At 46.8% G+C, this 20,714-nt stretch overlaps 1 protein-coding gene across 1 annotated transcript in view; it reads left to right on the top strand.

Annotated features, from left to right (window-relative positions):
* The window catches only part of LOC147111074 (filamin-B-like), a 185,621-nt gene that overhangs the window by 19,800 nt on the left and 145,107 nt on the right, over window positions 1-20,714 (top strand). The window lies entirely within an intron of this gene.

Below are 20,714 nucleotides of genomic sequence, written 5' to 3'. Positions count from 1 at the left end.
TACACATGCGCAACTCTCTAAAAATAAAGGAAATCCAAGTCGCACGCGCTGCCTGTGTAGTCGCACGCGTTCAGCCTCTTAACCCCTTGGGTCAGAGGAGAGGAAATGCCGGTTTTCCCCGCATGCACTGTGCATGCTGAAAACCGGCAATTCCTCCGGGCACACGCGTGAGTACCCTGTCCGTACTCACGCGTTGGGAGAGGAATTACTGGGCCATAGTGCCTTTAACGTAGGAAAATGTCCCAAGGCGCTTCACAGGAGTGTAATCAGATAAAGGTGTTCCTCAGATCTTTTAGATTTGTGGGAGTGATCTGGCTGAAAGACTAAGATAACATTATAAACAATAGAATAAATATGGAGTAGTTTACATATATCATTTGACTTTCAAGGTTGGATACAGCTACATAATATGTTATTTATACATGTATATTTCAGGCTTCATTTTCCTATTTGTAGTTGTGTGGATTTAACTTAAGTGGCAAGACTTTCTTTTTGAAGTAAAACTTGGAGTAAAACTTAGGGGTGAAATTCATTATAGCCCAGGCATGGGCGGTAAAATTTGAAAAGTTGGAGAATTAGTGCCAGGTGCTCCTGCTTTAGACTGCACGCAAAATTCATGCTCACTGCTCAAAGAAATGATTGGAGCGCTAATTCAAGTCTTTAAGCCTAAGCTCATTGGCGTTACACTCAAAGGGTGGGCCAATATCAAGTGCAGTCTAATCACAAGTCATGATTGCCACAGGCTTTTTCCAGTTCTTAAAGGGGAGCTTCATTGATGCTGCAGAATCTCATTCTCAGCATTGCTGGCTGTACAGCTGCCTCAGCAAGCAGCAGCAGGTCAAGGAGAAGGAGTCAGAGGACTGAAGCAGTTGTACTCATGGCAGGTCCACGCCCCAGGGAGAGAGACCGCAGATTCTGCGATCAAGCATTGGAGGCAATGGTGTTCGCTGTGGAGAGTCGGAGGGCAGTGCTCTACCCAGCAAGTGACAGGAAGACCTCACCACATGTCTTCTTCATCATGAGGAGGGAGGTAGCGCAGTAAGTTTCAGGCAGCACTGTGGTCCCCAGGACCCACACATAGTGCGGGAAGAAATTTAATGACCTCACTCGGGTGGTCAGGGTGAGTGAATGCTTCAACAAATGATACATACCACCATCTGAGCCACACTCTTCACACACTGCCTAAATCACCAAACCCCCAGCACTCACCCACCAACAATCTCTACCTATCAACACTCATACACACAATTCACATCATGCACACAATGAAAATTATTCAACTATGGCAGGCACATCACCCAAAAACATTGCTCCACACTCACTCACACACTTTCCTTTCTCTTGCAGGCCAAGGTGGCTCACAACAGGAGGGAGCAGGAGCGCACATTCGAGGTCAAGCCGACACCCAACGACTGTCTGCGCTGGAGAATAGATTGCTGCAGATTATTCGGCAGGTGCCGAGCGCCGTGGCCACCGGCGACGTTGACCCCCTTGGGGACAACATCGGTATGTTCATCCTTACTCCTTCTTCTCACATCCCACTTCCCCCTCACCCCACAATCATTTTGCACTTTCCAGCTAATCATGCTATATACATGCATTTCTCCCTTCCTGCCCCCCTCCCCTCACCTAAATCCAACTCTTGTGCATTTATGCTTTCAGATAATGAGCAAGCACCTGAGCAGCCTGTCCCTGAGGGCACCGTAGAGAGCGAGGCGAGAGAAGAGGAGGAGAAAGAACACACCACGTCCCTGTATCTCTCACCTACAGGCACCAGCTCAGATACTGGCACTACGCATTCTTTAGAGGCTAGTATAGTAGCGGGATCTGCACAGGACGAGGCACCAGGGACAAGTGGGTTGCAGCAGGGCCAGGGGGAAAGGGTAGCTCGGGGGCCAGCTCCCTGGAGGGCGAGTTCGTGCGCGAGTTCTGCTGCACATGACTCAGATGAGGACCTCGATGGGGAGGTGTTTAGCAGAAGGGTGATGGGCATGCACACGCAGATGATAGGTGCAATGGCAAGGGTGCCCGAGAGCCTCTCGGCAACGATAAGGAGCATGGAGGAGTCTGGCTCCAACATTGCACAAGGCTCTGCACACACCATGGAGCCCATCATTTTCAGTCTGCAAAGGATGGTAGACTCTCAGAGAGACTGTGGCGACCCAGACCTGATGCCGTGTGTGATGGGCGATCTGGCAGCTTCCATTGCAGCACAGGCGGAAGTGACGCAATGTCTTAGTGCTGTGATGCAGTCTATGCTTGGTGGCATCCAATCTCAGACTGCTCGCATGCAGTCTCAGCTTGATGCCACACAAGCTCTGACTGCTGCCATCGTGGCTGGGTCTACCACTGGGGCTTTCACAGTGTCGCAGCAGGCCGGCAATCTGTGCTCCAACAGATTGCTAGGGATGTTGAGGTGCTGCCCTGGGGGAGTAGCAGTGGGTCAGTGAAGCAGGAACCTGCTGTCCTTTTTCAGGATGACAGCATTCCTGCTCCCACCACTGTCACTCCGCCATTGCCCTTGTTGCTGCCTGTCATCCAGCCAGCCCAGACTGCTGCCGCCCATGCTGAGGTGGTGCAGTCTACAGCCGGGCCTTCCAGGTCCAGAGATGGTCGAGGGCGTCCTGCAAGGCCATCTGAAGTCTCCCACACGGACACTCAGCAGCCTTCCACCAGTCCTGCTGCAGCCACTGGGCCAACACTTCGTAGGAGCTCTAGAGTAGGCAAAGGCACAGTAACGAGGGGCACTAAGGGATTGCACAAGGGTGAATAGTTAATATTTTTGTTGTAAATATGTGTTCACTGATTTTTGATAAATTTATTAATTCAGTTTGGATTCTTTTGTGGTGGGTCTCATTTCAGCTTTGCGCTGTGATATAACCTGCGACAGGGATGGAATGATGGGGACGTGATGAGCAACGGGGATCTGGGGTTTAATTCATTGGAAGCGCAGTCTGATGAGGCGGTCACGGACTGTCCTTCCAGAAGGCTGATTGAGTGGCGGCCTCCTCTCTCACTCCTGTTCCTCCTCCTTGTCCTCTTCCTCTCCTTCTTCCTCCTCCTGCGGTGGTCCCGCAATCCCTGGTGGCAAAGGCTGGGCCCTCATGATGGCCAAGTTGTGGAACATGCAGTAGATCACCACGAAATGGGACACCCTCTCAGCCGAGTACTGGAGGGCTCCTCCTGAGCGGTCAATGCAGTGGAAACATTGATTGAACATCCCGATGGTCTGCTCGATGATGTTCCTGGTGGCAACATGGCTCTCATTATATGAGTACTGGGCAGGAGTGTTGGGGTTGCGGAGGGGAGTCATGAGCCAGGTGGAGAGCGGATAGCCATTGTCTACGACCAGCCAGCCGCGAGCTTGATGTGGTGGCAGGAAGAGTGCTGGCGCAGGATGAAGGCATCATGGCTGCTGCCAGGAAACGGGCATTGACTTTGAGGATTAGCTGTCCGTGGTCACACACCAACTGCACATTAAGTGGTTACGGAACATCTCAGGATTGTTATGCAGTGCCCGCAAAGTCACATGGGTGCAGTCAATGGCGCCCTGCACCATGGGGAATCCTGTTATCCTGGCAAAGCCGCATGCACGCTCATCCTGCTTCTCTCTGGTGATGGGGAAGGGAATGTAGTCCCTTCTCCTGCTGTAGTGAGCCTCTGTGACCGCCCGGATGCAGCGATGGACGACAAACAGTGAGATGTTAGCTATGTCTCCTGTTGCAGACTGGAAGGATTCACTGGCGAAGAAATTGAGCCCAACGGTGACCTTGACTGCCACTGAGAGAGCCCTGGTCACCCTGATCTGAGGCTCGAGGTCTGGTTGCAGGAGATGGCAAAGTTCTATGACCACCTCCTTGGTGAAGCGGAGCCTCCTAATACACTGCTCCTCGCTTAATTGGAGGTAGGAGAAGCGCTCTCGGAATACCCTCGGAGGATAAGGTTTCCTATTGAGAGCACTGATTGCCCTCCTCCCTCTGGCCACATGTTCCAGTCTTTCTTGCTGCCTCCGCTCCCTCCGCCATAGATCCTGGAGGGCGAGGTCAACTGCCAGTACAGCGCCCATTAATGTAACCAAGTATAGCACTTATATTTTTTTAAGAATAAATGCTACTTTTTAGTTGTCACAACACTCCTGATACTAAATAACCTTGGAATAACAGAATGAGACAGCTGCACTATGTGAACCTGACAAGAAAGCACTGAAACTCCACTAACCTACAGCTGTGACTCATTATTGATGATCCCTTTAAATAACATCCCTGGAGCCGGCTTCCTGTTGCTTCACGCCAGCGCTCCCTATTGCTGTTTCCTCCAGGCGCTAAGGTAGATGGCGACAATCAATTTCACAGATCGGGCACTCAGTGAGTGTTGCACACGATCCACCTGGCGTTGAGGTCCCGGCGATAACTCTTAGCAGCGGGCTACGGGGGGTGCGGGATTTGGCATGCAGCGTTGGATTCGCCTCACCCCAGAGATAGTGTTCTAGCACTCCGTTAGCGCCTTCTGCTGGCACTAATGGGAGGCGCTAAGGAACCAAATTTTTCCCTCTTAATGTCAGCTGTGGCTCAGTTGGTAGCACTCTGGCCTCTGAGTCAAAAGATTGTGGGTTGAAATCCCACTCCAGAGACACAAAAATCTAGGCTGACAATCCAGTGCAGTGCTGAGGGAGTGCTGCACTGTTGGAGGTGCCGTCTTTCGGATGAGACGTTAACCGAGGCCCCATCTGCTCTCTCAGGTGGACATAAAAGATCCTATGGCAATTTCAAAGAAGAGCAGTGGAGTTGTCCCCGGTGTCCTGGCCAATATTTATCCCTCAATCAACATAGCAAGAAGAAACAGATTATCTGGTCATTATCACATTGCTGTTTGTGGGAGCTTGCTGTGTGCAAATTGGCTGCCGCATGTCCTACATTACAACAGTGACTACACTTCAAAAGTACATTGGCTGTGAAGCGCTTTGAGATGTCCAGTGGTCATGAAAGGTGCTATATAAATGCAAGTTCTTCTTTCTTTAATGCATCAGGTTTAATGCTTAACTCCCAAATGATTACAAGCTAGTTTACATAAAAATTAAAGTATGGAAAGACAGAAAAATATATATGTGTTGGACTTAGATCAATGGATGCCAGAAGACAAGCTATGCACCTCCATTCTGCAGATATATTTTTTGCAATTATATAAATTTTTAGACTGGCCTCCCTTCTCTGTTCTAATGGTCGGTGTTTAAGAGAAGACACTACTGCCCCGATTTTCGGGTAGCTGTCGGGCGGCTTTTCATGCGGCCGTGGTCTGAAAATTGCGGAAAAGGCGGGTCGGGACCCACCCCGCCTGATTCCCCGCCCCGTCCGACTTTCGGACTGCCGTTTTCACGCGCCCCGCTTCAGTCCCGCCCGCCGCTGGCGGGACTGCTCGTCGGAGCACTAACAAGCAATTATCTGCTTGTTGAGGTGGATTTTCCCGTGCCGTTGCGACTTTGGGGCTTTCCCCACCTGAAACCCGCCTGCGGAGAACCCCGCCGATGAGAGCTGGCGTGAAAACAGCTGGCTTGCTTGCTTGCAGCAGCAGGTCGCTGAGGGCTGAAGATATTTAAAGAGGCAGCATTTGCAGGCTGCAGGACCTTGTTGATCAAGGCTTGGGGGAACTATTTGAAGCCTTAGGAGCAGCTGCAGAAAGTTGGAGCCTCACACACTTCTTCAGTGTGAGCTCCTGGGAAGCCCCTCTCACCACCCTAACTCAGGACCTCCTCAACCGAGGCATCTGCTAGAAGCATGGGAGACCTTTGGCACCTTCCCTTCCTGGCATTAGAGGATCTCCAACAGCAGAGGTGGCAGCAGCAGAACCAGGAACAGCAGGATGATTACCAGGAGCACCAGCCTGCTGCTCACTCACCTGAAGCTGGACAAGCCAGAAGGGGCCAGCGCTTGGAAGTGGCTTGAGAGCACCTTGCTGCGCTTTAGGGGGCCAGTGGGACCCGTTTCTGCACTGGCAGTCCTACTCAGAAGGACTTCCATGAAGATCTGGTTTCTCTGTTCAACAGATGGCCAACGCTCCTCAAGAGATGTCATTCTCTTATGAGCACTCACCATGTTTTCCATACCCTGGCGAGTTAACTCCTCCATGGAGGTTGCCAACCTTTCCATGGTGATGCGTTCATGCGCCAATGACTCCACAAAGGCTCTGCTCATGGTCGCTATGGACTCCTCCATTCGCTCCACACTCGCAGCGACCCTGGAGACAAAACCTGCCAGAGACTCCTGCATCTGTGCATGGAGATCCATCACCTCTTCTCTTGCGGATGGACCCAGAGGCAGAGGGTCGACATACAGCGCAGCTGAGCTGAGCTGGCAGAGTCCTGCGCCCTCCGACGAGGACTCTCCACTGCTGTCCCTGTCTCCAGAATCTGCTGAGGCTCACTTGTGAGCTGTGAAACACCGGGTGACAACACTATATGTCCCGAAGGTCCCCCCGAGGTGTGAGTGTCTGCGCTGGTGCTGGGTGTGCTTACTTCTGCTGACGCTGCGCCCTCAGAGGTTGGAGCCTCCTCTGAGGAGTCTGGCTGCACAGCCTCTTCCTCCTCCACAGTGAGGACGGGGGCTCTGGATGGTACTGTGGGGGAGTAAAGGAAGGAGATAGAGATGTAATGCCAAGGTTCTTCTGGTGACTCCCAGCGAGATGGCATCTGCTGACACCTGCATCCATGCAGCATTGGTCTCAGTGGGAGGCCTCTTCCTCCCTGACCTAGGGAAGAGGACCTCCCTGTGGGCCCTAACCCCATCCAACAATGCCTGCAGTGAAGCCTCGTCGAATTTGGAGGCAGCTCGGGGTCTGGCACTGCCCACAGCTGCTGCAGGCTCCTCTGTCATCCTGTATGGTTCGTTTGGAAGCCTTCAGAGGATGCAGTGCTTGCCATGGACCTTGAAAGCACCACGAATGATGACATCATACTGTGGGGATTTCTGACTCGAATTGGACAATTAGCAAGGCTTCCCACATGCTGGGAATTAATTGGCCAATTGAGGGAAAATTGCGTGGGGCTGGCTGACACTTTTTTATGTGTGTCAGAAACCCCACATTCGGGGAAATCCGACCATTTCCCACACAAGCCAAAAATCGGGGCTGTCTTGTCTTGAGTTTCTGGCAGGGTTGGGCTTTTATTTGGTGATCAATGTGTGAATTTTCAGCTGCTTCGTCACTAAAATACATGTGCCACCCAACAGTAGGAATGTATTGGGGTACAAACCTTGGTTTAAGTTGGTCATATGGTCAACTTTGGCTTAATGTCACACTAAATTTACAATAAACAGAATTTGTGGAAGCACTGCCACATTTATTATTATAATCAGCAAAAATGCAATGTGATTCAGAGAAGATTCTTTTGTAGTAGATTCCCACATTTTTCACTAGACATATAACAAATTTTACTTTAACACGTTAATATTATGCACCAGGAGACATTGGCCCGGATTTTGCGGTCAGCGGCGAAGTGATGGCCCTCGCCACTGACCTCAAAGAAAGCTCCCCACAAAGATCTACCGATGTCTATGGCGTGGATTTCACTTTTCCCGACGTTAATTTCATTTTGGCATCATCTATAGGGGATCTCTGGCATCCAGCAACAGTGATGGCATCAAGCAGGTTAAGCAGCCAATCACATTGAAGAATTCTCACAGACAGCAAACCAGGAAGTAAAAAGCACTGATTAACCTTCAATTTTTCATCACTTTACAGAGAGTGAAATAAAATTTGGGACATACACATGGGATTAAGGTAGAAGCTGAAAAATCATAAACAAACATTAAAAAAATATTTTTTTATTATTTAAAAAATCTATGGAATATTTTCATCATGGAGTAATTTGACATTCCTCAAATATAAAATTAGTTTTTTTGGGCCAGAAAGGTTGTTCAGTAATAATCATGACTTAGTATGTCATTTCAAAACCCAGTTATACCTCATTCAACAAGGTTTAACTTTTTCAGGGGTTTTTACAGCGAGATTAGAGCATCAAAAGTGGAAGTTCACGTCAATTCAAGTGACTTCCAGCTGCGAGGACTTCAACAGCGCACCCCGTGGAGGAGCAGGGAATCACTGACAGCAAATTCTGGATTTCTGTGTTTAACTGCACATGTGCGGAGGCCAGAAGTTGCTGTCAATTTTACACAGTTATGACAGTGAAAGTTGACTGTTTCACCGTCATTACAACTGCAAAATCCAGGCCATAATCATTTGTTTAATTACCAGAAGATCCTACAAGACATATTTTTCATAAATGTTATCATCTTGCAGGCCCATCTTTAAATGCTGGAATATTTTATTATGTCATAAAGCATAAGTTTTCAGTTAAGGGGGTCACTGGATCCTAGGGAATCTTTGAGTGGATCCCAGAGGTTCCACAAGGGTATCTGATTTCTGTCCATCTGTCATTCTGAATTTTTCTGCATTTTTGACTTGCGCATTATAGGGGTTAATTTTCCTCTGCTTTGCTCCCAAGATGTGCTTATCTTCTGGGAGAATAACAGAGGGAAAAGGGATGGAGGCCCATTACACTGGGGGGTTGTTCCCATTGTATTCCACACAAACATCAGGAGATTTCCCTGATGGAGGGGAGCATGCACAAGCATTACAAGTAACTGTAATGGCAACCAGGCAGAATGACATCACCACACATCTTGCCTCTTTTTCCTGATTCTCCATTTGGTGGAGGCATAAACATAACGGCGGTGCCCGCAAGGGTTGGCCCTTAATGTGTGTGCCCAGCCCCTTCAGATTGGAAGGTCTGAGAAGAGGGGAGCAGCAAACACCTTGAGGTACCAAAAAGGTAAGTGACGTAAGAAAACTACGAAGCACTTGGTCCGAGTATAAAACAAGGCTTTAATCAACTGTTTCACAACCATGAGCTCTAGTTACATCACTAGTTCCTGGTTACAAAAAAACGTCCTGAGCAAGCTGGGCCCACGTCCAAGTATTTATACTTTCCTTGGACGGCGCCACCAGCTGGCCGCCCAGTGTTATCTCATGCGTCATTTCTACATGAATGGTAAGATTCATGACAGTAAGTACTTTTTATTTTACATGGTCGACAGAGTAAGCATTTGGGCTGGAGGCCTTCTGGCTGCTGTTTTTGGAAAGCTGCCAGAAGGCCCCAAAGTTGGCATCTACTACTGCTGTTGCGAGCCTCTTGGGCAGTCCTATGTCAGGGGACCTGGAACTGCAAATATGGGTAGTTTCAGGTCTCATTGGACAGACCGTACTTGAGATGTTCTCTGGCTCGGGGGCGGGTGGGGGGTGGGCGCATGGAGGTGGGGGCGTTGCTCTGGATGGGGCTGGGGCGGGGGAGGGAGTGGTGGACAGGAAGGAGCATACCTGATGCGGAATTCAGTCCTTCTGTTTCTCTATACAGGGTACCAGTGAAATATATATTTTTCAGCGATAGCAGTGCTTTCCTTTGGGAAGCTGACACCGCCTTTCTGAAGTTGGGACTGAGCTTTGCTAAGTGTGCTCATTTTATGAACTGATATAGAGCTTTCTTACGCCAGGAAGAAATATTGGGAATTTGAACGCAAAGGTCGGATGTCAGTACATCTGCAGAACTTGACATCTATTAATTTTAATGGATGGAAAATCCTGCGAGGCCTGCTGACATTGAGACCAATATACACGACTGGTGCACGAAGCTTTGCAGCAGGAGTGCACATTTGTAAAATCTTCCCTGCTGTTTGTAAGCACTCTCCAACACAGAAAAGTTTAATACCAGCATCAAAGGCTCTGAGTCTGGATGGTGAGTGAATAGAGGTTTTCTTGTAAAAATGTTTATCATGCATGACTTTTTTGAACCAAACATTGTTGAACACTCTTATCACTGGCAGAAGTTTCTAGATTGAATTCTGATTTGATTCAACAGAAGCAAGGTGTGGTTCTTACTCCTATAGTATGATCTCTAGGTTTCATATTAACCTTAAGGCGTAGTTGATATCATCTGCCTTCAGTTATAACATAGTGAAAAAAATATACAGCTCATATATCATAATCTCTAATCTCTGAAAAAAACTCCTCTTACTTCTCTAGCTTTGTTTCTGAGCCAATTTGAACTTTAATATTGTAAAAAGATAATCTGGTTTGTGCATACAATAATGCTTACTTTTCAAGACAATCAGTGCAGGAAGAGAGATGGGAAAAAATTAGAAGCCGAATATTTGTAATTGAGACATTGGGCCTAAATGTTACCTTTCTATACACACAGGGTTAAGCATGTGTTCATATGGCTATGACTTTGTACTGTATGCACCCTCCAGTGCATATCAAGGTGAGTCAGTGCCCCACCAATTTTTTTTAATCATCTATTGTTCTTGGGCACAACCCAATACAAAGCTACAGATAAGATTATGGTCTACGTAGTTTTATCCATGGCATTTACACTTTCTCAATGCTTTTAAAGCAAGACTGGCATTGAAATAGGTACTAATCAGTACTGGAAGATCTGAGAAGAGGTGAGCAGCAAACACCTTGAGGTAGCAAAAAAGTAAGTACTTTTTATTTTACATGGTCAACAGAGTAAGAATTTGGGCTGGAGGCCTTCTGGCTGCTGTTTTTGGAAAGCTGCCAGAAGGCCCCAAAGTTGGCATCTACTACTGCTGTTGCGAGCCTCTTGGGCAGTCCTATGTCAGGGGACCTGGAACTGCAAATATGGGTAGTTTCAGGTCTCATTGGACAGACCGTACTTGAGTTGTTCTCTGGCTCGGGGGCAGGTGGGGGGGGGGGGGGGCGCATGGAGGTGGGGGTGTTGCTCTGGATGGGGCTGGGGCGGGGGAGGGAGTGGTGGGCAGGAAGGAGCATACCTGATGTGTCATTCTGCCTGGTTACCATTACATGACTAATCAGTATTGGTCATTAAAATTCAGCATTAGCGTACTGCTGCTAAACAGAAGCATTGTATTTTTGCATCGAGGAGTTCCACTACCTTACCTGGTGAGCATTCCAAATGTTTATGAGCCTTTGAGCACAAAGTTTTTTCTAAGATCTACTTTACATTTGTTTTTCATTAATTAAATTTGTTATTTTGTTCTATTCACCCCACTGACCGTAAAACAATATTCTGGGCTCACTTTGTCTATGCCATTTAATAATACTTTATGTATTTCAATAATCCTGCCCCATATCCTTCTCTCTACACTTTAAAACTTAAATTTCCCTAATCTTTCTTCATAGCACACCTATTTTACATAAACATAGAAACATAGAAGATAGGAGCAGGAGTAGGCCATTCGGCCCCTTGAGCCTGCTCCGCCATTCAATGCGATCATGGCTGATCATCCAAATTCAGTACCCTGTCCTTGCTTTCTCCCCATACCCCTTGATCCCTTTAGCCTTAAGAAATATATCCAACTCCTTCTTGAATATATTTAATGAATTGGCCTCTACTGCCTTCTGTGGTAGGGAATTCCACAGGTTCACCACTCTCTGGGTGAAGAAATTCCTCCTAATTTCTGTCCTAAATGGCTTACCCCTTATCCTTAGACTGTGACCTCTGGTTCTGGACTCCCCGACCATCAGGAACATCCTTCCCGCATCTAGTCTGTCCAGTCCTGTCAGAATTTTATAAGTTTCAATGAGATCCCCTCTCATTCTTCTAAACTCCAGCGAGTATAAGCCCAATCGACCCAATCTCTCCTCATACGTCATTCGTGCCATCCCAGGTATCAGCCTGGTGAATCTTCGCTGAACTCCTTCCATGGCAAGAACATCCTTCCTCAGATAAGGCGACCAAAACTGCACACAATACTCAAGATGTGGTCTCACCAAGGCCCTGTACAACTGCAGCAAGACATCCTTGTTCCTGTACTCAAACCCTCTCGCTACGAAGGCCAACATACCATTTGCCTTCTTAACCGCCTGCTGCACCTGCATGCTTACCTTCAGCGACTGGTGCACAAGGACACCCAGGTCTCGTTGCACTTCCCCTTCTCCCAATCTATTGCCATTCAGATAATAATCTGCCTTCCTGTTTTTGACACCAAAATGGATAACCTCGCATTTATCCACGTTATATTGCATCTGCCATGCTTCTGCCCAATCACCCAACCTGTCCAAATCATCCTGGAGTTTCTCGGCATCCTCCTCACAGCACACACGCCCACCCAGCTTTGTGTCGTCTGCAAATTTGGAGATATTACATCTAGTTCCCTTGTCTAGATCATTAATATATATTGTGAATAGCTGGGGTCCAAGGACCGATCCCTGCGGTACCCCACTAGTCACTGCCTGGCACTCGGAAAAAGACCCGTTTATTTTACACTTGGGGAACATTTGTTCCCAGAATAAAGCCAGGAATTTGAGAATGGGACAGCAAAGATTTAGAAAGATTTATAGGCTAATATCCAGTATGTGGAAATAGTGGGCCATCATTTATTTTAAACTACTTCTCAGTGGGTGCACTCCCTATTTACTTCTACAAATCATCTTATCTAAAGGATTGTGGAACTGCTGCTGTAACAACTCAATGCTAATATCCAAAGTAAAAGGGCAAATGCATTGTACAGTGATAGGCAGGAGCTAAAATTTATATTTTACCTTCAAGGTTAGTTCCCTGTCATGACAATTCCTTGGCCAAGAGGGAGAGCAGGCAACCTGAACTTGAGCCTCTGCTAATGTAACACTATAACCTGCTGCACAATGTACATGAGTAGTTCGGGGTGACCTGACCTTTGATTTTTTTTAAATATATGGCTAGATACATGAGTAACAGCAAACTATGACAGGAAAGTTTGTACTAGTAATGCAGGCTTTTATCACACATAAATTGTTGCTTATTCAACCAATAGGTTTTTCAGGGTTCAATAATCTCTCTACTAATAAGGAATAACTTACTTTTTGCAGTGATTGATATTGAAATTATATGGAAACTTCTATTATACTATTCATTAGTACTTGCTTTGGTGTGGTATGGTGGTAAATATATGTGAATGAACAATTGTGTAGAATATTAACAATAGGTGAGAAAATTTCACGTCTGTACTCTGTGCTAAGCCCTCATCCACACCTTCACTTCAAGACTCGATTTCTCCAATTCTCTTCTCACTGGCCTCTCTAGCTTACCCTATGCAAACCCCAAATCGACTGCAGCCTATTTCCTGTCCTGCAAAAAGTCCTGCAGATCCATTATCCCTGTCTTTGCGAACCTCCATTAGCTCCCCGTGCCTCGCCTATCAACTTCAAACTCCTTGTTTTCAAAAATATGCATGGCCTTGCTCCATCTTACCTCTGCAATCTGTTCCAGCCTTGCATCCCGGCAACACATGCTCCTCTAATTTAGTTTATTGGGTTTTGCCCTTCACTTCACCTCACTTTCAGTGGCAGAACCTTCAGGGGCGATTTCAACCCTAACCATCCAGTGGGCGCTGGGTGGGAGGGTAGTTAAAGTCACCCCAGTTACTTACTCGCTTGGAGCCGCTCAGAGCTGACCAGTTCCGATTTTCACCCACCCAAAGCCGGCGGGGTCCTTTTTAACAACTGATGACATCATCAGGACCTGACTGCAATTTTTACCAGGCACTCTGAGCAGGAAGCAGCGGTGAGTTTCCCACCCAGCCAACCCAGCAGCAAAGAGGATCAGGGCCAGAAAAGGCCCAAAAAAGTAATCTTTTACATTTTCTTTTACCTTCCTTGTGGGGCCAGGAGGAGCAGATGTTCTCCTCCAGGCCCTTCAGGGAAAGCTTAGGCCTCCCCTGATGTGAGCGCTCTCCACCTACCGAAGGCGGGATCTTGCGGGATGGCCTGGCAGCTGATCTTGCCACTTACCTGCTGTCGCCAGGAAGCCTCCAGGCCACGTGATTTTCCACCACTTCCCATCAACTTCCCACCTGGAACCAATTGGAAGTTGGTCGGTGGGATTTAAATGAGGGCTGGGAGTTAAAATACCCTAGGCCTCATTTTTGGAGCAGTGGGTGAGGTTCTTACTCTGCTCTCCTGCCCAAAACTGGTCTGGAGTTAAAATTGGGACCAATGTATCTGCTCTCAAAAATTCTCTTCCTAATCCTATTCACCTTGCTACTTTTAACTTCTCCTTCAAAAGCCTGCATATGTCTCTGAATGTGCTTTCAGTCCCCGCCCCCCCCACTTAACCATTCTTGCTTCTCGCTTGACGTCCACCATTTCTTCTGTAAAGCACCTTGTGATATTTAATTATATGAAAGGTGCTTTATAAAAGTTGTTGAAAATGGACTCTACTGTAGTTCATTTCTTAAAGTATTCTTAAAATATAATTCTGTATTCGTTTAAAGTTTTTAACCCTTCAAGTTAGTTTTCAGCTTTCAAACGATAAAACCATTTCTTATATAAAACATCTGGAAAACGTTATGCTGGTACAGTTCGTTGCAGCTGTGTACAGAGGTATGAGGTTGGTTTGTGCCTACAATTACTCAATCAGTAAATTCCCCACAGGGTGAAGCTTAGATAGTAAGCAGGCTGCTTTCCATAGAAATGAAGGAAAATCAAAGAGAAGATTAGCCCCAGGCTGTTCTTGCGTACTTTCTTAAGCTGTTCATTTGCATAAATTTAGGGACTGGTCACCTGCCTGCTCATCCTATTGGGTTTTGGGGAGACATACCAAAGGGAATAGGAGAGAAATATAATAACTACTGAAAAACTAATAATTGTACAAAAATCTGGAATAAGCGATTTCAGATATATTTCTGATGGTCAGCGTGAACACATAGAAAGTATAGAATTATCACATTTTATTTCTTTGGCTGAAGAAAAATAGATTTTTTTTTAAGTACATTGTAATAAAATCATTGAACCTTACAGTAAGCCATTTGGCCCATCGTACCTGTGCCGGCTCCTTGGTAGAGCTATCCAATTAGTCCCACTACCCTGCTCTTTCCCCATAGCCCTGCAAATATTTTCTTTTCAAGTGTATATTAAATTCCCTTTTAAAAGTTACTATTGAATCTGCTTCCACCACCCTGGCAGTGCATTTCAGATCATAACAACTCACTGCATTAAAAAAAATTCCCCTCATCTCCCCTCTGGTTCTTTTTCCAATTATGTTAAATCTGTGTCCTCTGGTTATCGACCCACCCGGCAGTGGAAACGATAATGTATTCTTTAGAAATGCCTTATTTTGCAGCTCCTTTTTCACATGTTAGTTTTTTTTATAGTTCATGAAGTTCATGTGGCTGGGTTAGAGAGTGAATTAGAGGGCTCTGCATGTGGTGAGGCATCCAGAACTTGGGCGCAGCAGCAAGTACTGGTGGCAGGGACATCTTAGGAGACAGCTTGCCGGAGGGTGAGGTCCTCTCCCAGCTCTGCTGAGGAGGAGAGAGATGAGGACTTCAGGGGTCCAGCAATGAGAAAAAAACTGTTTGCTTCACAAAAACAGGTATTGGAAGGACTGCCAAGGAGTTTCAACACTATGGCTGAAAGTATGGAGATGCCTCAATTTTAAAATTCTCATCCTTGTTTTCAAAGCCCTCCATGACCTCGCCCCTCTGTAAACTCCTCCAGTCCTGCAACTCTCAGAGTTCGCTGCACTCCTCCAATTCTGGCCTCATGCGCATCCCCTATTTTAATCACTCCATCATTGGCTGCCATGCTTTCAGCTGCCTAGGCCTAAACTCTGGAATTCCCCCCCTGCCTAAACCTCTCTGCCTTTCTACCTCTCTCTCCTCCTTTAAGATGCTCCTTAAAACCTACCTCTTTAACCAAACTTTTGGTCATCTGTCCTAATATCTCCTTATGTGGCTCGGTGTCAAATTTTGTTTGATAACGCTCCTGTGAAGCGCCTTGGGATGTTTTACTATGTCAAAGGTGCTATATAAATGCAAGTTGTTGTTGTTGCCATCCACTTCCAGCCTGTGTGGTCTCAGCTCGCATGGCATCAGCACTCTTCAATCTAACTTGGAGAGCATGGACACCTCCAGGGACTGCAGCCAGGCCCTCACAACAGGAGTCAATGTTCACAGTCTTTGCAGCTTTGATAGAAGCTCAAAGAGTTGCCATGCAGGCTGTGGGCTCCACCTTGGAGAGACGGATTTATGAACCACATGGATAGTGGCTTTCAAAGATCTTCTGCAGTTTGCTCTCCTGCAGATCAGTGGAAGTGATGAGTTGCAGCCCCACAGGAGTGGCAGTGGTGCAATGGGAGCAGCACAGGTTGTCCTCTCTTAGGATGTCAGCACATCTGCTTCCTCGCCAGCCCCTCAACCAACACCAAGCATGGTGCCAGCAAGCCAGTTGGGGCAGCTTGGCCCGACAACAGCCGAACTACTGCAGTTTGCAGCCAGGCCCTCAGAGGCCTGAGCTTCCAGGAGTCACGAGCATTTCAAGGGTCACCACATGAGCAACAGCAGCTTTCCACCAGCTTTGCAGAAGCCACTGGGGAGCACTTCATGGAAGTAACTTAGTTAGTAGGTAAACCTTCTTTTAAGAAAAGCACTATGGGTTGATCACTTGGGTTTATTCACTATAATCTTGTGTTTGGAATTAAAATTATCACCTTTGTCACATTTGAGACTTTGGTCTATAATTTCTTTTCATTGCAACTTGTTAGTCTGCATTGTTAGAATGTTACTGATATAGCAGTTGTATGAATGGTTTCAATGTTCTTTAATGCAGAATCAAGGGAGTGGTGAAGGGATAACAAGGACTGTTAATGCAGAGAAGCCTTTTGTCACTTCAGATAAAGGGATTGAGGCAGTTACCAAAAGGGCTGTTCTATCAACTGCTGCTTGGTCTCTCTTGCTTTACTGCATTGTGCTGCCCCTCCTCCTTGTAGTTCTCCCTTGTATTCTTCCAAATCCTTTCATCTGACAATGCCTCCACCTGTTGCTGCGCTACCTCCAACTCTAATCCTCTTTCCATTGCCAGATTGCGCAGCAAACTACAATGATGCAGCGCAATTTGTCTGGCCCATATTGCAGACCGATCAAAGCCCCTGAATCTTTGCTTCAAAATGCCAGTGGTATGCACTATGATGTTCCTCGTGGTCCCATGGCTTTGATTGTTCCTGAGCTGTTGAGGTGTGGTGGTGTTGTGGAGGGGTGGCATCAGCTGTGTGTTTAGGGGTTAGCCCCTGTCCTCTAGCAGTCATCTTCTGATCCTGAATGGGTGGAAAAGTGGGGGACGGATGAGTGTTGCAGGATGAAAGCACGTGGCAGCTGTCAGCGAAACCTTCACACACTTGCATTATCTTTCTGTGGTGATCACACACCAGTTAAATATTGGTAAAGCGGAAGTCCTTCCTGTTCACAAAAACTGCTAGCTCGTCTTCTGGTGCCCTGATAGCTACATGAGTGCAGCCTATTATATTCTGGATACAAGGGCAGCCTGACACTGCTGCAATACCCAGAGCTCTTCCATTTTAGCTGTTGGCATCCATGATGAAGGTATTGTTCTGGTTTGCTCTGGCAAGGAGGGCTTGATACAGCTGTGCACTGCAGACTGGAAGATACTGATGATGTTCCCTGCAATAGTCTGGAAGGAGCCTGAGGCAAAAAAGGTTAAGGCGCTGGTGACTTTGACAGTCACTGACAAAGCGTGACTCCCGGTCCAACAGGTCCTGCTGCACAAGGCTGCATAGATCAGTAACAGCCTGCCTGGTATAGCGCAGTCCCCTCTTGCACTGCTCCTCAGGGATATCCAAGAAATGGACTCTTGGCCTATATTACATAGAAATTACAGCACAGAAACAGGCCATATGGCCCAACTGGTCTATGCGGTGTTTATGCCCCACACGAGCCTCCTCCCACCCTATTTCCTCTAACTCCGTCGGCATTACCTTCAATTCCTTTCTCCCTGATGTACTTATCTAGCTTTCCCTTAAATACATCATATAGGCCCTATGGGCTGGGTAAGGCCTTCTACGAGCAGCTCCCCTCCTAGTTGTTGAGGCTGCTGCTGCAGCTCCTCTTACTCCAACTATTCCTCCATCCAAAGGAATGAAACAAAAATTGCACCCACGATGATCAGTGAGTGTTTCATCAGGATAAGTAAGTGGGGAAAAAAATCAGAAAGAAACAAATCCAGCCCTGCAGGTGAGCGCCCCTTTAAATCAGTCAGTTTGTGAAACCAATCTTGCTAGGTTTTACTTAGTGGGTTTGCTGTTGGGTGCGACTTCTGACCCGTCCAGTTAAAATTACCTCGGGGTCCTAATTACATCCAAGGACCCTGATTTTCCGTTAGTAATCAGGCACCCGCCTGTTTCTGGCAGGCGTTTAGCACCAGAGTCAGCTCCCAAGTTAAAATGGCGGTCGGCAGGTTTCCGGCGGGAACAGAGGGCTAAGTTAATTTGTGCTATTTTAACCGTTCATCTGCCCTATTCCTGCTGGGCGGGTTGGGTTAAAATTGGGGCCCATGTTTCTCATTTAACAGTATCTCGGCTCTGTAAGAAAATATTTTTAAAAATAACCCTTTTTATTCTCAAATAATATATACACTTGAGATGAGATAAAGGAGGGTTATTGCAGATAGGGAGATATCCTGCGAATCCTTTATTCAGTTTTCTGAAAAATATCAGATGCTTATATATGCGCTTGGAGGAAGTGGGGGTGGTGAGGGAAGGGAGTGGTAGGGGGAAGGTGGGAAGGGGAGGGGGAGAGATTGATACCAAATGCTAATCAGTTTATAGAACCATCCAACTACAAACATTTTACAGGTGTTGTATATCATGAGTAATAACATTTTGACATTGAATTAAGTAGTATCGTCATTGTTCTCAATGTGTCAGCCATGGCTCAGTTGGTAGCACTCTCACCTCTATTGGAAGGTTGAGGGTTCGAGTCCCACTCCAGAGACTTGAGCACATAAAGCTGGGCTGACACTCCAGTGCAGTGCTGCACTGTCAGAGGTGCCGTCTTTCGGATGAGACAGTAAACCGAGGCCCCGTCTGCTCTCTCAGGGGACGTAAAAGATCCTATGGCACTATTTGAAGAAGAGCAGGGGAGTTATCCCTGGTGTCCTGGCCAATATTTATCCCTCAATCAACATCACAAAAACAGATTATCTGGTCATTATCACATTGCTGTTTGTGGGGAGCTTGCTGTGCGCAAATTGACTGCCACATTTCCTACATTACAACAGTGACTTCACTTCAAAAAGTACTTCATTGGCTGTAAAGCACTTTGGGGTGGTCGTGAAAGGTGCTATATAAATGCCAGTCTTTTTTCTTGATGTGTTAGTTATGAACCAAACTAAACTTTCATAAATAATGATCACATCATTACTTCCAGGTTAAAAATAAATCACTGATTTCACACCAAGCATGTGCCATAACACCACTGATTTCACACCAAGCATGTGCCATAACACCACTGATTTCACACCAAGTATGTGCCATAACACCACTGATTTCACACCAAGCATGTTCCATAACACCACTGATTTCACACCAAGCATGTTCCATAACACCACTGATTTCACACCAAGCACGTGCCATAACACCACTGATTTCACACCAAGCATCTGCCATAACACCACTGATTTCACACCAAGCATCTGCCATAACACCACTGATTTCACACCAAGCACGTGCCATAACACCACTGATTTCACACCAAGCACGTGCCATAACACCACTGATTTCACACCAAGCATGTGCCATAACACCACCAATTTCACACCAAGCATGTGCCATAACACCACTGATTTCACACCAAGCATGTGCCATAACACCACCAATTTCACACACAGCATGTGCCATAACACCACTGATTTCACACCAAGCACGTGCCATAACACCACCAATTTCACACCAAGTATGTGCCATAACACCACTGATTTCACACCAAGTATGTGCCATAACACCACTGATTTCACACCAAGCACGTGCCATAACACCACTGATTTCACACCAAGCATGTGCCATAACACCACCAATTTCACACCAAGCATGTGCCATAACACCACTGATTTCACACCAAGCATGTGCCATAACACCACTGATTTCACACCAAGCACGTGCCATAACACCACCAATTTCACACCAAGTATGTGCCATAACACCACTGATTTCACACCAAGTATGTGCCATAACACCACTGATTTCACACCAAGCATATGCCATAACACCACCAATTTCACACCAAGCATGTGCCATAACACCACTGATTTCACACCAAGCATGTGCCATAACACCACTGATTTCACACAGCCCTGTTGCATTGACATCATTAAGTAGTTATCGGACCTCCACTGGTGCCAGTTCCTGAAACACTAAAGGGTAAGTTAGACATGGACTCGGAGCACGTTACAGTACAGGAGGTGATTTGGCCCACTGGGCCTGTGCCAACTTTCTGAAAGAGCTTCCCAATTAGTCCCATTCCACTGTCCTTTTCCATACAATTCTAAGAACAGTTTTTTCTAATGAACTTGAAATGTATGATGAAAGTTACATTCTGGATTGTGGCTGACCACATATCCCAGATTTGATGCCTATTTTGTTCTGAGTTAACATTCTCAGCCAAGAATGTATTTAGGGCACGACAACTGGTTTAATGTCCGCAGCTGGGGAAGTGGGAAGGGAGGGGCGGAGGAATCCGCAGTTCTTCCCACTCCTGCTCACCACCCAGTGACACCTGCTGGAAATGGTTGTGGGGGCAGAATTGGGCTCGGGTGTGATGACCCAAATAGCCGAGCAGCACGTCGTGTCCAGGCTAATGCACCAAGAATGATCGCTTGGACCAGGCTCCGGCGAATCTGCAGGGTCTGTGAACCGTAGT

The sequence above is a fragment of the Somniosus microcephalus genome, chromosome 11 (genome assembly GCF_052327205.1).
Source record: "Somniosus microcephalus isolate GS21.2 chromosome 11, FLI_Smic_1.0, whole genome shotgun sequence".
Classification (NCBI taxonomy): domain Eukaryota; kingdom Metazoa; phylum Chordata; class Chondrichthyes; order Squaliformes; family Somniosidae; genus Somniosus; species Somniosus microcephalus.
Note: the sequence above shows the minus strand (reverse complement) of the source record. Positions and strands in the feature narration are given on the sequence as shown.